The sequence below is a fragment of the Leucoraja erinacea genome, chromosome 31, assembly GCF_028641065.1.
Source record: "Leucoraja erinacea ecotype New England chromosome 31, Leri_hhj_1, whole genome shotgun sequence".
NCBI lineage: Eukaryota > Metazoa > Chordata > Chondrichthyes > Rajiformes > Rajidae > Leucoraja > Leucoraja erinaceus.
The window spans coordinates 260,306-277,036 of record NC_073407.1 but is presented as its reverse complement, the minus strand read 5'-3'; positions in this window follow the sequence as shown (position 1 = coordinate 277,036).

Genomic DNA, 16,731 nt, shown 5'->3' with positions numbered 1-16,731 from the left:
ACTAACTGGTCTGTAATTCCCCGTTTTCTCTCTCGCTTCCTTCTTAAAAAGTGGGGTTACGTTTGCTACCCGCCAATCCTCAGGAACTACTCCAGAATCTAAAGAGTTTTGAAAGATTATTACTAATGCATCCACTATTTCTGGAGCTACTTCCTTAAGTACTCTGGGATGCAGCCTATCTGGCCCTGGGGATTTATCGGCCTTTAATCCATTCAATTTACCCAACACCACTTCCCGATTAACCTGGATTTCACTCAATTCCTCCAACTCCTTTGACCCGCGGTCCCCTGCTATTTCCGGCAGATTATTTATGTCTTCCTTAGTGAAGACGGAACCAAAGTAGTTATTCAATTGGTCCGCCATATCCTTGTTCCCCATGATCAACTCACCTGTTTCTGACTGCAAGGGACCTACATTTGTTTTAACTAATCTCTTTCTTTTCACATATCTATAAAAACTTTTGCAGTCAGTTTTTATATTCCCTGCCAGTTTTCTTTCATAATCTATTTTTCCTTTCCTAATTAAGCCCTTTGTCCTCCTCGCTGGTCTCTGAATTTCTCCCAGTCCTCTGGTATGCTGCTTTTTCTGGCTAATTTGTACGCATCATCCTTCGCTTTGATACTATCCCTGATTTCCCTTGTTATCCACGGATGCACTACCTTCCCTGATTTATTCTTTTGCCAAACTGGGATGAACAATTTTTGTAGTTCATCCATGCAATCTTTAAATGTCTTCCATTGCATATCCACTGTCAACCCTTTTAGAATTAATTGCCAGTCAATCTTGGCCAATTCACGTCTCATATCCTCAAAGTTACCTTCCTTTAAGTTCAGAACCATTGTTTCTGAATTAATGTCACTCTCCATCCTAATGAAGAACTCAACCATATTATGGTCACTCTTGCCCAAGGGGGCACATACAACAAGACAGCTAACTAACACTTCCTCATTACTCAATACCCAGTCTAAAATAGCCGGTTCTCTCGTTGGTCCCTCTACATGTTGATTTAGATGACTATCCCGCATACATTCCAAGAAATTCTCTTCCTCAGCACCTCTGCCAATTTGATTCACCCAATCTATATGTAGATTGAAGTCACCCATTATAACTGTTTTGCCTTTGTCGCACGCATTTCTAATTTCTTGTTTGATACCATCTCCAACTTCACTACTACTGTTAGGTGGCCTGTACACAACACCCACCAGCGTTTTCTGCCCCTTAGTGTTTCGCAGCTCTACCCATACCGATTCCACATCCTCCAAACTAATGTCCTTCCTTTCCATTGCGTTAATCTCCTCTCTAACCAACAACGCTACCCCACCTCCTTTTCCTTTCTCTCTATCTCTCCTGAATATTGAATATCCCTGGATGTTCAGCTTCCAGCCTTGGTCACCCTGGAGCCATGTCTCCGTGATCCCAACTATATCATAATCATTAATGGCTATCTGCACGTTCAACTAATCCACCTTATTACGAATACTCCTTGCATTGAGACACATAGCCTTCAGGCTTGTTTTTACAACGCTCTTACCCCTTATACAATTATGTTGAAAAGTGGCCCTTTTTGATTTTTGCCCTGGTTTTAAGTATAAGTACAGCGTGGCATCATGTGTAGATAGGGTGGTGAAGAAGGCTTTTGGCTGCTGATCTTAAACAGTCAGGGAACTGAGTACAGAAGTGAGACATTATGTTGGTGAGGTGCACTTGGAATATTGTGCGCTCGCCAAGAGTCTGTCTGTCCCTTCCTTCTTTTGTTGTTTGTTTGTATGTGTTAAATGTATGTTTATAGTGTTCTTTGGCTTGTTTTATGTGGGGGGTGGGGGTGTTGGGGGAAACTTTTTCTAATCTCTTTCCTTGAGGGAGATTCAAAATTTTTTCCTTATCAAATCTCCGTCCACGCTGCGGCCTAACATCGAGGAGTTGGCGGCCTTTGCTGAAGATCGATTTCGAGAGCTCCAACCGCGGTCGCCTGTAGACTTTAACATCATGGATCTCGCGAACCCATTTCCGGGGAAGGACCACTGAGCTCCACCGTGGGAGTCTGCGGGACTTTAACATCACGGAGCTCGCGGTCTTTGGTCAGAGACCGACTTCGGGGACTCCAAGTCGCAGGAGCTTGGAGCCCGACGCAGGTGCTTCAATCGCTCCAATGCGGGAGTTTCAATCGCCTTGGTGCGAGTGCTTCGACCGCCCCGACGTGGGAGCTTCGGTCACCCCGACGCGAAGGCTTCGACCGCTGGCTGCGGGACTTCGATTGCCCCGACTGTGGATGGTTCGACTGCTCTGACTGCAGGAGAATGAAAGAGGAAGAAGGATGTTGCAACTTTACTACTTGGAATACAGGAGACTGAGGGATGATCTTAGAGACGTGTATAACATTACAAGGGTAATCCGTTTGGGTGAATGCCTACAATCTTTTTCTCAGACTTGAGATTTCAAATATGAGAGGATTTAAGAATAAGGTGAGAGGGGAAAGATTTAATAAGGACCTGAGGGGAAACTTTTTTGGAACGAATTATCCAAAGAAGTGGTTGAGGCAGGTACAATAACAATATTCACTAGATATATAGACAGGTATATAGATACAAAAGCGTTAGAATGATGTTGGCCAAACATGGATAAATAGGATGAGCTAAGATTGGGATTTGGGTTGGCATGGACAAGTTGAAGTTTCAGTTTGAGTTTAGCTTATTGTCACGTCTACTGAGGTATAATGAAAAGCTTTTGTTGCATACTAACCAGACAGCGGAAATACAACAGATGGCCGAAGGGCCTGTTTCCACACTGTATCACTCTATGTCTCACAACTCTGACTGCCTGTAAAACTGGGAACAAGTCTTTGCATCTTGTTAAAACATACAGGTACATTGTGAAAGTTTTGCTTGTTCTGTTGCATCCAGATTCACACAAAGGGTGGTGGGTGTATGGACCAAGCTGCCAGATGAGGTAGTTGAGGCTGGGACTATCCCCAAATTTAAGAAACAGTTAGACAGGTACATGGATAGGCCAAGTTTGGAGGGATATGGACCAAGCGCAGGCAGGTGGGACATGTTGGCCGGTGTGGGCAAGTTGGGCCGAAGGGCTCGTTTCCACACTGTATCACTCCTTGACTCTATGACACATCATTTTATTAGAACTTTAAATTCTGACGTTACTCCAGGACCTCAGTACATTCAGGGAATTGAATGATCTAGATAATGATTTGGGGTAATTCTCAGTAAAATGTGAGCTATTAGATGTATTAATTGGAAGAGTTGGCACACCGCTCAGAACAAATAAAACCTTTGGAACTCTGTACACCCAGGTTATAAATTGAATATGAGGCATTAAAAGCTTACACAGGGTATTTTATTACCCTAGCTTGCATTTCAGTGTGAATCTTCAATCATATCATTACCTAATTTCAGAAATTCCCTTTAAATTACAAAATAAATGCCAAGATTTCTGTTATATTTGATATGTTGAGCCAAAACAATCACCTTCAAAAATATTTTCTACAAAATGGCAATTTGAGCCTTTTGCAATTTACATTTCTTTATTCATCTCAGCCAAACTTTTGAATAAATTATGTCTTCAAGGTAGGAGACAATATTTATTCTCATTGTTATCTCTCAAAAATGCAAGACATGTCAATCATCACAATAAATCTATCTCAAACTTAATCAGAGGGCAAGATATGTTAAAACGTATCATATGCACAAGTGAAACATTTAAATGAAAGCTTAAACAATCAGCATTGCCATTTATCTTGGCTGCATAAATCTTAAAGAAGTAAAAAAAAAACATTTCTTTAAAATTCTACCTTCTGTTGGGAGCCAATATGCGTTTTTCCCCCAATAGATTATGTCCAATCTGGAGATATCACTCAAATCTGTAAATCTCATCTCTCCCACAATTTGGATGCTCAAAAGACCTTTGTTTATCTTATGATATATTATTTTAATCAAGCCAAAAGAAATTATGCATACTCCTGTGAGAGATATCTTTCAGACCGTTATCTTTTCCTCTTGAATGAAAGTATATGCATTGAAATTGGCTCTGCCTTTTGTTTCCAATTGGGAGCATATTTATTGGGAATAGTGTCCCATAATTCTGCCACCACAAAAATTCATGAACAGAAAATTGCATTCAGCACACGTCCATTTTCCCAATGTGAAGGTAATGGGCAAGACTCCCCACGATAAATGGGCATATGTGAAACTGGAGGCACAAGGAATTGCAGATGCTAAAATCTTAAAGCAAAACACTAAAGAGCTGGTGTAAATCAGTGGGTCAAGCAGAATTTGTGGAGGACAGTCAAATATCTCTATCCGCTCTTAAAAACTCTTATTCCAGTCTGCAAGAAAAGTAAACTGATCTGTCTCAATTAGTAGGAATTCCGTTAGTCAGATGGTGATGAATTTGTGGAATTTATTGCCAGAGAAAGCTGTGGATGGCAACTCAATGGATAGTTTTAAGGTGGAGATTGATAGGTTATTGATTCGTAAGTGTGTCAAGGGTTATGAGGAAGGGGGAACTTCAAACGCCTAGGCATCCATAATCACCAGAACCTAACCTGGTCCCTTAACACTGAAGTGATGATCAAGAAAGCACATCAGCATTTTCATTTTCTTCGGCATCCCAGAAGATTTGGCAGGTCCACAAGGATTCTTTGCAGATGTGCTGCAGAAAGTATTTTGGCGGATGCATCTCAACCTAGTATTGCAACTGCTCTGCTCTTGACCCCCTACAGCTGGAGTGGCAAACACAGCCTAGTCCATCACTAGTTTATTATTTCTTTCCATCCAATCCATCTTCACAGTATGTTGAGCAGAGAGGCTGGAAGAATCATTGAAGATGCCTCTCAATTGGCCATTCCCTTTTCTCTCTTCTACTTTCATGGAGAAGATGCAGGAGCTACAAGGTCCAGACATCCAGTCTTAAGAACACCTTTTTCCCCACTGCTATCAAACTCCTGAACAATATCACCTTTATTATTCATTTCCAGAGGTCCTATCACACACTCTTACTCTTAACAGCTTTATTTGGTTATTGCTCTTTCGTATTTTTGCACCACTTCAGACTTCACTGCCGTCTTTAAACAAATCTGCGGTTTTGCATTTGTTGTATTTATTGTTGTACCTAGCATTACCATTTATTGTTTACTCTGTGAGCTTCATGCAAGCAAGGAATTTCATTGCACCCTGGTGTATATGACAATAAACTAATCTGCATCTGAACCCAACACAAATAATTAAATATCACTCCCCATTCTTCCTTGCACCTTCAGTTTCAGTTTCAGTATTAGTTTAGTTTATTGCTACATGTGCCTACATACAGTGAAAAGCTTGTGTTGTGTGTTAACCAGTCAGTGGAAAGGCAATACAAGAATACAATTGAGCCATTCACATGATAAGGGTTTAGTGCAAGGTAAAGCCAGTAAAGTCTGATCATAGAAAGTCCGAGAGTCTCCAATGAGGTAGATAGTAGTTCAGGACTGCTCTCTAGTTGTGGTAGGGTGGTTCAGTTGCCTGATTAGAGCTGGGAAGGAACTGTCCCTGAATCTGAAGGTGTGCATTTTCACACTTCTATAAATTTTTCCCCGATGGGAGAAGGGAGAAGAGGGAGTGGCCACTGTGCGACTCATCCTTAATTATGCTCTGGCCTTGCAGTGGCAGCGTGAGGCATAAATGGAGTAAATGGAAGGGAGGTTGGTTTGTGTGATGGTCTGGGCTAAGTACACATTTCGCTGCAATTTCTTGAGATCTTGGATGGAGCTATTCCTAAACCAAGCTTTGATGCATCCTGATAAAATGCTTTCTACGACGCATCTGTGGAAGTTGGAGAGAGTTGTTTGGGAATGTGCCGAACATCCTAAGCCTTCTAAGGAAGTAGAGGCATTGGTGTGCTTTCTTGGTAATTGCTACAATATGGGTGGTCCACGAGAAGTTGGCAATGATATTTACTTAAATCAGAGAAATTGAATTTTTCATCTATCTCTACGTCAAGATACAAGATACAAGATACATTTAATTGTCTTTTGGACCCCTTGAGGTCCAAACGAAATGCCGTTTCTGCAGCCATACATTACAAACACATAGTGCCAAGACACAACATAATTTACATAAACATCCATCACATCGCTGTGATGGAAGGCCTAATAAACTTATCTCTCCACTGTACTCTCCCCCCCCGATGTCAGAGTCAAAGTCAAAGCCCCCGGCTGGCGATGGCGATTGTCCCACGGCCATTAAAGCCACGCCGGGTGGTGCGAGGTCGCACACCGGGTCTTGCTGTTAGAGCCCCCGGCGTGCGCTCGCAGAGTCCCGCGGCCATTCCAAGCCGCGCGGGGCAGTGATGTTAGGCCCCGCTCCAGGAGCTCTTCAACCCCGCAACTCGGGCGGGGGAAGTCGCCGTTGCGAGAGCCCTGAAAAGCGGTCTCCCTCCAGGGACCCGCGGGCTCCTGGTGCCGCCGTCCACAGACCTGCCGTTGGAGCCTCCGACTCTCCGGTAGCAGCAGCAGCAGCAGCAGCAGCGCTCCTCCACCGCTCCACCCGCTCCGGACTCGGCCAGCCCCGCGACGGCGACAGTGAGTCGTAGCACCAGAGTCCCCGGCTTCTTCCTGTTGGAGGCCGCTCCTCGTTGCGGCCCCAACGACAACGGAAACCCGACGAGAAAAGGTCAGGTCTCCAGTGCAGGGAGAGATTTAAAAAAGTTTCCCACCCCACCCCCACCCCCCACACACACACCCCAACAAAAAATAACAAAAACTACATTTAAACACAGACAGAAAATAATAAAACGCGGACAGACTGCAGAGGCCGCTGCTGACCAGAGTCGCGCCGCCCACCGTCAGCACCGTCAATGCAAACTGGGGTATGTTTGGTTCCTGAAATCGATCACTATCTTCTTTGTCTTGCTGACATTGAGAAAGGTTGATGTCGTAACAACAGGTCATAAGGTTCTCAATCAGCTTCCTGTACTTTGTCTCATTGTTGTTTGAAATCTGTCCCACAATAGTGGTGTTGTCTGCGAATTAGTAGATCAAATTAGATTTATACATGGCTGCACAGTCGTGGGTGTACAAGGAGTAAAGAAGGGAGATGAGAACGCATCCTTGCGGACCATCGGCGTTGAGGATTGTCGTTTAGGATGGTTTGTCCCCTATCCTCACGGGTTGAGATCCAGTGGTCAAGAAGTCGAGGATACAGTTGCAGAGATAAATGCTGACTGCAGCTGTAAAATCTCGATGTAAATGATTGGGTTGTTGAACCTTTGCAGTTCAGATCGGGTTGCATATTGTCCAATGCAAATGTCAGGGAACATTTGGTGAGTTCCTGTTCGATCCCTGGACTCAATGGGAAATGCTGGCCAGAAATGGCAATCAGAGCTCGGACAGTAAGTTGGGCACTTCAGTGACAAGGATCCTGAAATGTATTGCTATATTTTGAGAAAGCACGTTGGGTGTAGAATTGCTGCTAAATCGAGATTTAGTGGTCCATTACATGTCTAGCTACCAGTCAATTGTTCTTATGAAGGAGTGTTTGAATACCTTTCAGGACATTGTCAATGGTTCCACAAAAAGGGTTTCAAATATCCTTTCTCTCTGTGCCCTTTTGAATGACACAGAATCATCTGGACTGAATTGCTTTGGCACACTTTGCGATACAGACCTCATCGGAAAAGACATCTAGTGTTGTCAACGGATACTCGGAAACATTCTACCAGATGATACCATAAGCATCTTTGCTTAATATGGATAGTTGACATTTCGGGTTGGGACCCTTCTTCATATTGATTGGGAGTGTGTGGGGAGAAAGCTAGAAGAGAGGAGGGGCAGGAAATGTCCAAGCAAGTGAACTGCCACACAAGAGTGAACTGAGTTTTTAATAAAGGATTATTTCTCAATTTGGTATGTGTAAATATTTTTTAGAGAAGGTATGAAAATACATATGGGGCTAACTTGAAAGCCAAGTAGATAGTATTTTTTAGGACCGTGTTAAAATTCATTTTCCTTCAGGGGAGAGATATTCAGCCAGAGTAGACTTCATGCCGCTCTCCAAGAGCTCCAGCAACTGAAGGTTACTGGTATTCACAATCAAGATTCACAATCTTCCATAAATCCATTGTATATTTAACTTGGCCAAGCCAATAACCTTTCTCAGCATACCTGTCATCTCTGGGTGATCATAATACTTTTCACAGTCCTTTGAACTCATTGACATTTTTTTTTTTAAACTTGGACAATAATCAAATTGATTTTGGAACTTAAAATCATTTTTATTGGACCACACTAAGCCAACATCCAAATGTTGTTTTAGTGAAAATAAGGAAATATTATACAAATAGAACTGCTTGGATAGTGACTTTTATATAAGCTAGGTAAATTGCAAAAGAAATGTTTTCCTGAACCGATATAAAGTGCAAACAGACAGATACACACAGGCAAAGATGAATCAAAACATGGAGGCCTGAACCGGAACCTGCTTAGCTTAGGTTATTGTTTGGGGCAATTATAGCACTGGAGGAAATTGTATTTGATATGGCTTTGTGTTGAAGAATGGGAAGCTGAATAAGGGGCCTCTTCTTAGGCCATCTGCTCTGTCTCAATGGCACATTTTTGAGCTCTGGATGTGACATAAAGGTGAAGAGTTATGGCTTGTTATGCTAGGTTTGAGACAGAATTCAAGGCTGAGAGATGATAGACTGCAGTTAGCCTTGGCTGTGTACAATTATAATGTGTGATAAGGAATAAGATGTAAGTGAAGGAATAGTTGCTTTGAGAAATAATTAGATTGAGGGAGTAGTTTATAGAAGGTTGAAGCAGATGGAATTCTGACGTAATGGTCTGAGATGTAGTTTCTTGTGTTCTGCCTGGTACATGAGATTGGAAATCCTACTTCCCGATAACAGGAAAGGCACCAAACTCATATTAACTAAATTGACAGATTTACAACTCAAGTATCCTTGGGTGGGAGATGGAAATGTGCGTTTTGAACTTAGAAACTAATTCAACAAACTTATATAATTAATGTTTTAAAGACATAGAAACATAGAAATTAGGTGCAGGAGTAGGCCATTCGGCCCTTCGAGCCTGCACCGCCATTCAATATGATCATGGCTGATCATCCAAATCAGTATCCCGTACCTGCCTTCTCTCCATACCCTCTGATCCCCTTAGCCACAAGGACCACATCTAACTCCCTCTTAAATATAGCCAATGAACTGGCCTCAACTACCCTCTGTGGCAGAGAGTTCCAGAGATTCACCACTTTCTGTGTGAAAAAAGTTCTTCTCATCTCAGTTTTAAAGGATTTCCCCTTTATCCTTAAGCTGTGACCCCTGGTCCTGGACTTCCCCAACATCGGGAGCAATCTTCCTGCATCTAGCCTGTCCAACCCCTTAAGAATTTTGTAAGTTTCTATAAGATCCCCTCTCAATCTTCTAAATTCTAGAGAGTATAAACCAAGTCTATCCAGTCTTTCTTCATAAGACAGTCCTGACATCCCAGGAATCAGTCTGGTGAACCGTCTCTGCACTCCCTCTATGGCAATAATGTCCATCTTCAGATTTGGAGACCAAAACTGTACGCAATACTCCAGGTGTGATCTCACCAAGACCCTGTACAACTGCAATAGAACCTCTCTGCTCCTATACTCAAATCCTTTTGCAATGAAAGCTAACATACCATTCGCTTTCTTTACTGCCTGCTGCACCTGCATGCCTACCTTCAATGACTGGTGCACCATGACACCCAGGTCTCGCTGCATCTCCCCCTTTCCCAATCGGCCACCATTTAGATAATAGTCTGCTTTCCTGTTTTTGCCACCAAAATGGATAACATCACATTTATCCACATTATACTGCATCTGCCAAACATTTGCCCACTCACCCAGCCTATCCAAGTCACCTTGCAGTCTCCTAGCATCCTCCTCACAGCTAACACTGCCCCCCAGCTTAGTGTCATCCACAAACTTGGAGATATTGCCTTCAATTCCCTCATCCAGATCATTAATATATATTGTAAATAGCTGGGGTTCCAGTACTGAGCCTTGGGGTACCCCACTAGTCACTGCCTGCCATTGTGAAAAGGACCCGTTTACTCCTACTCTTTGCTTCCTGTTTGCCAGCCAGTTCTCTATCCACATCAATACTGAACCCCCAATGCCTTGTGCTTTAAGTTTGTATACTAATCTCTTATGTGGGACCTTGTCGTAAGCCTTCTGGAAGTCCAGATACACCACATCCACTGGTTCTCCCCTATCCACGCTACTAGTTACATCCTCGAAAAATTCTATAAGATTCGTCAGACATGATTTACCTTTCGTAAATCCATGCTGACTTTGTCCAATGATTTCACCACTTTCCAAATGTGCTGCTATCCCATCTTTAATAACTGACTCTAGCAGTTTCCCCACTGCCGATGTTAGACTAACTGGTCTGTAATTCCCCATTTTCTCTGTCCCTCCCTTCTTAAAAAGTGGGGTTACGTTTGCTACCCGCCAATCTTCAGGAACTATTCCAGAATCTAAAGAGTTTTGAAAGATTATTACTAATGCATCCACTATTTCTGGAGCTACTTCCTTAAGTACTCTGGGATGCAGCCTATCTGGCCCTGGGGATTTATCGGCCTTTAATCCATTCAATTTACCCAACACCACTTCCCGACTAACCTGGATTTCACTCAATTCCTCCAACTCCTTTGACCCGCGGTCCCCTGCTATTTCCGGCAAATTATTTATGTCTTCCTTAGTGAAGACGGAACCAAAGTAGTTATTCAATTGGTCCGCCATATCCTTGTTCCCCATGATCAACTCACCTGTTTCTGACTGCAAGGGACCTACATTTATTTTAACTAATCTCTTTCTTTTCACATATCTATAAAAACTTTTGCAGTCAGTTTTTATGTTCCCTGCCAGTTTTCTTTCATAATCTATTTTTCCTTTCCTAATTAAGCCCTTTGTCCTCCTCTGCTGGTCTTTGAATTTCTCCCAGTCCTCCGGTATGCTGCTTTTTCTGGCTAATTTGTACACATCATCCTTCGCTTTGATACTATCCCTGATTTCCCTTGTTATCCATGGATGTACTACCTTCCCTGATTTATTCTTTTGCCAAACTGGGATGAACAATTTTTGTAGTTGATCCATGCAGTCTTTAAATGTCTTCCATTGCATATCCACCGTCAACCCTTTTAGAATTAATTGCCAGTCAATCTTGGCCAATTCACGTCTCATACCCTCAAAGTTACATTTCTTTAAATTCAGAACCATTGTTTCTGAATTAACAATGTCACTCTCCATCCTAATGAAGAACTCAACCATATTATGGTCACTCTTGCCCAAGGGGGCACGTACAACAAGATTGCTAACTAACCCTTCCTCATTACTCAATACCCAGTCTAAAATAGCCTGCTCTCTCGTTGGTTCCTCTACATGTTGATTTAGATAACTATCCCGCATACATTCCAAGAAATCCTCTTCCTCAGCACCCCTGCCAATTTGATTCACCCAATAGGGGACTGTGTAGAGAGGGTGGCGGATTTCCGCTTCCTGGGAATCCATATTGAGGAGGACCTGACGTGGAGCGTGAACACCACTGCGCTGCTGAAAAAGGTCCAGCAGAGACTGCACTTCCTGAGGGTGCTCAGGAAGAATAACATCACTCAGAGACTGCTGCTGTCCTTTTATCCATTGAGAGCATACTAACATACTGTGTATGCGTGTGGTACACCAGCTGCACAGCGGCTCAGAGGAAAGCGCTCCAGAGGGCCATTGACAACGCCCAGAGGATTGTCGGCTGCCCTCTCCTTACCTTGGAGGACTTACACAGTTCCCGCTGCACCAAAAAATCCCAGAATATCATAAAGGACATTTCCCACCCCGGACACTCCCTGTTTGAACTGTTGCCGTCAGGCAGACGGTACAGATCTACAAGGACAAGGACAAATAGACTAAAAAACAGTTTTTACCCCACTGCTATAAAAGCACTAAATGTAGCCGCCAAGGAACGCAGGGGCGATACAGACTAAGGGACTGTGGTAACTGTGGAATCGACAGAAGGATGGAGGGTTGGGTGTGTATGCGTGCTTTGTCCGTGATATTTATTTAGTTGTTTATCTTTAATATTTTACCTTGTATGTATCGTTAGCTTTTAGAAATGTTTGAATGCTGCACTGACTGGCTGACATTTTAAATTTCATTGTACATGGTTCATGTTACAATGACAATAAAGAAACTATTCTATTCTATTCTATATGTAGATTGAAGTCACCCATTATAACCGTTTTGCCTTTGTCGCACGCATTTCTAATTTCCTGTTTGATACCATCTCCAACTTCACTACTACTGCTAGGTGGCCTGTACACAACACCCACCAGCGTTTTCTGCCCCTTAGTGTTTTGCAGCTCTACCCATACCGATTCCACATCCTCCAAACTAATGTCCTTCCTTTCCATTGCATTAATCCCCTCTCTAATCAGTAACGCTACCCCACCTCCTTTTCCTTTCTGTCTATCCCTCCTGAATATTGAATATCCCTGGATGTTCAGCTCCCAGCCTTGGTCACCCTGGAGCCATGTCTCCGTGACCCCAACTATATCATAGTCATTAATAGCTATCTGCACATTCAACTCATCCACCTTATTACGAATGCTCCTTGCATTGAGACACAAAGCCTTCAGGCTTATTTTTACAACACTCTTACCCCTTATACAATTATGTTGAAAAGTGGCCCTTTTTGATTTTTGCCCTGGTTTTGTCTGCCTGCCACTTTTACTTTTCACCTTGCTACCTATTTCTTCTACCCTCATTTTACACCCTTCGGTCTCTACGCTCACACATTTAAGAAACCCTTTCCCTTTAACTCCATCCTCCACTGTCCCATTCAACACCCCACCCCCCTTATTCAGTTTAAAGCCACCCGTGTAGCAGTGGCAAACCTGCCTGCCAGAATGCTGGTCCCACACCTGTTAAGATGCAATCTGTCCCTTTTGTACAGTTCCCCCTTACCCCAAAACAGATCCCAGTGATCTAAGAATCTAAATCCCTGCGCCGTGCACCAGTTCCTCAGCTACACGTTCAGGTCCCGTATCTCCCTGTTCCTGCTCTCGCCAGCATGGGGAACTGGAAGCAAACCGGAGATAACAACCCTGGAGGTCCTGCTTTTCAACATTTTTCCGAGCTCTCTAAAGTCACGCTGCAGAATATTCATCCCCTTCTTTCCGACATCGTTTGTGCCGACATGCACTACCACTTCCGGATGTTCACCTTCGCCCTTGAGGATTTTCTGCACTCTGTCCGTGACATCCTGGATCCTGGCACCGGGAAGGCAGCACACCATCCTCGCATCCCGTCTGTTGCCGCAGAAACCCCTGTCCGTACCTCTCACGATGGAGTCTCCCACTACAATGGCCTTGCCTGCCTTAGGCCTTTTTGGTTTTGGCTCAACAGCCCTATTCGCATCACAAGCCAGTCCGCCGCTCACGTCTTCTGTCCCAACAGCTTCTAAGCGGATGAACCTGTTTACAAGAGGTACATCACCCGGGGACGTTGGCATTCCATGCTTCCCTCCCTTTCTCACTGTCTCCCACCTTCTCTCTTCCAGTACCTTAGGTGTAACAATCGTACTGTAGGATAGGTAATAGGTAATGGTATTTCAAAATGTGTAAAATTATAGTAACACCAACTATGGAATGTATTGTCTTAGTAGAAAGGTACACTTTAGACTTATAGAAATTGTTTTGATTTATAGAAATATATTTTCTCTTGGTATAGAAAGTGTGATCATTGTGTTATATATAGGTATCTTGTATTTTGAGGAGTGGTCTTTCATAAGAGCCTATTGGGGTTTGCTGTGTTGAAATAAAATAATTCTAAAACAGTTATAAAGCACAGGCAAACGAAGGCTGTAATGAGGCCAGGGATGGGGGATCATGTGACTGATGTTGTAAATCACCAGAAGGACTCAGATGATTGGTTACTAGCTTGTCATACCCTCTGTATCTGAAATGTGTAATACCTATATAAATGCCATGACCTTGTATCAAAGTTACTCCTCTCTGGACCCGCCCCAGAGCATCAGCTCTGTGTTGGAAGGTTCAAGAGACTAGTCTCAGCTGAATAAAGAATTGATTTTAACAGCAACAAGTGTTTGAGTCAAGTTGACTTTAGATTGAAAGAACTCAGTTTAACAATAACTGATCTCAGTAAATGCAATAAGTCTGAAGGAGGAGGTTGGCTACATAAAATATAAAAATGCAATAATGCAAAAAAGAGCAACACTGTTGAAATACCTCCATAAATGTAGTTATACACCTTCTTGCCTGTTCTGCCTTTCACTCCAGACATAGCTAGGCAGTAACAATAATGTTAGCCTCCTGCAGTGGCCAGATGGATGTGGATTATGTTTGGATTGGCAATCAATTTTTATAAACTACTTTTAATCTGAGATTCAGCTGTCAAGAAATCATAAAGCTTAACAGGATGTAAGTTTAAGACAAGCATAACTCTGAATGTGATGTAATGGGAAGTGATAATTACCACAAAGTAATTACAGACTAGATGTATTCTGGTCCAATATACAAACACTTCTGTCTTTTTAATTATCTGCTCAATTCTGGCTTCAGATCATTCTGACAAGAATTTAAAGGGTTCGTTGTAAATGAGTGGATCGACTTTGCATCACTCACATGTGTAATGCCATCTTTGGCACAACGCTGTTGCAATCTGATCAAACTCACTCTGCGACTGCAGAGATCGAAGTCAGGATGTACAGAATATAAATATTTGGGTTTGATTTTTGGGGGTGCAATGAAGAAATTGAGCTATGTACTGCCGGGCTTACTGGAAACATATGCCGAAAGTGTCCTCAGATGTTTCCTGATTAGCCAGCTTCATTTTGTTGGAAGATCAGTGGAAACAGAAGGTCAAAGACTGGTTCACGGGAGTTCTGGTTCGAATATTCCTTAGTAATTCTCAATGTCTTTTCAGAACCTGAGAGGCAGCATTTGGTTTTCTCGGAGTTGAGCACATTTTTACATTTGCTGGATTTAACATACTGTATGTCAATTGCACTATGATTCCAGACCCCGTTACCGCCTTACAGCTTGTCGTAATGAATCATAGCATAATTGCTTGTCATTAACAGATAATGTGGTACAAACTGCTCGGGCAGAATCACACAATGTTACTATAAGCTCAAAGAGTGCATCAGTTGTGATCATTGTAATGGCAGGGACCCTTGGTAATGTTAAAATGTAATGGTTTTAACATTATTGAAAGTAACTGCATGCATGAACAAAGAAAAAAATCTATATTCAAAATGAATGCCGATGGAACATTTTCAGACTAACTTTAGGAACTATATTTCAGAGCACAGAAAGGAGATTGAGAACCTTGTAACTTGGTGCCAGGACAACAACCACTCCCTGCATGTCAGACAAAGGAGATTGTGCTTGAGTTCAGGAAGCAGCACACACACACCCATACATTAATGGGGCCAAAGTAGAAATGGCCGAAAGCTTCAAGTTCCTGGGAATAAATATTACCAGCATTGGAAAACAGTGGAGTTGGTCTGGGGATCGTGGGGACAGGGTGGGGGGAATGTGTGGCATGTTCCATTGGGAAAAACAGCCAGAGGTAAACTCACAGCACTGATGGTGGATGAGGAGAGGTGCAGAAATCCAAAAGTGGTCAATAACTCAGTAATGAAGAGAATTGGATAGGCAATTCTGTGGACATTAATAGTAAGATTAGATGAGAACTTACCAGTTCGAAGTTTGATCTGTATTTTATGAGGAGTTACGATGAGGGATTATGTGAAGAACCCGTCCAGCACGCATGCGCGACATACATCAAATCAGCGGTGTGGTATCACAGAAGACACAATAATTGAAATAAACATAGTAAAGAAAAGGAGAACTTAAATACCAGTTGATCTCTATAATTGAGGGTGTGAGCGGAGGGCACGTAATCCCTCATCGTAACTCCCCATAAAATACAGATCAAACTTCGAACTGGTAAGTTCTCGTTTAATCTTACTATTTTACTTCGGAGTCACGTGAGTGACAACGTGAAGATTTCAAAGCTCTGTGATTTCACTCCGGAACCGAATCCATGCGTAACACACTGCTTGAAGTGACCATGGATGAGTGAAAAATGATTCATGCATTCAGGCATGACTTGGTTTGTTATGCTGATGCTTGATCATCAAATGAAAATAATAGAGACCCCGTTCATCCAGAGGAATCTATTAACAGAGTCAAAAATGGAGTTGGCAAATATCCCCGATTTGGCAATGGGTTATATTAAAAGTTGGTAAAGTATGTTCGTTTGACCATCCTGCAGCTGCAAGGATGTGGTCCAAAGCAAACGTACATAATCCTATGAGCTAATGTGGTAGCAGCCCCGGTGGAGTCCGTGTCAAAGTATTAGTTTTGACTCCTGCATTCACCAAACTCCCGTTTTACCACCTGAAGATGGTACAACTAAACTTGCTATGAAAATTATGTATATATTTTTCCACAAAACATTGTTTTGTTTGGAGCCTTAAGGCTCTAAGTGATCTAGACTTATTGTTGTGAATGTGTGACCACACATTCACGAAGGTCGATTGGGTATGCCATGAAACTGTATGTAACTCATGCCTGGTTATCTCCGGTTTATTTAATCAAAACATAATATATTATGTTATTAACATATGTAACCACCCTGTCCAGTTGTAATTTATGTCATGACTAGAACCTTTGCACTGAGG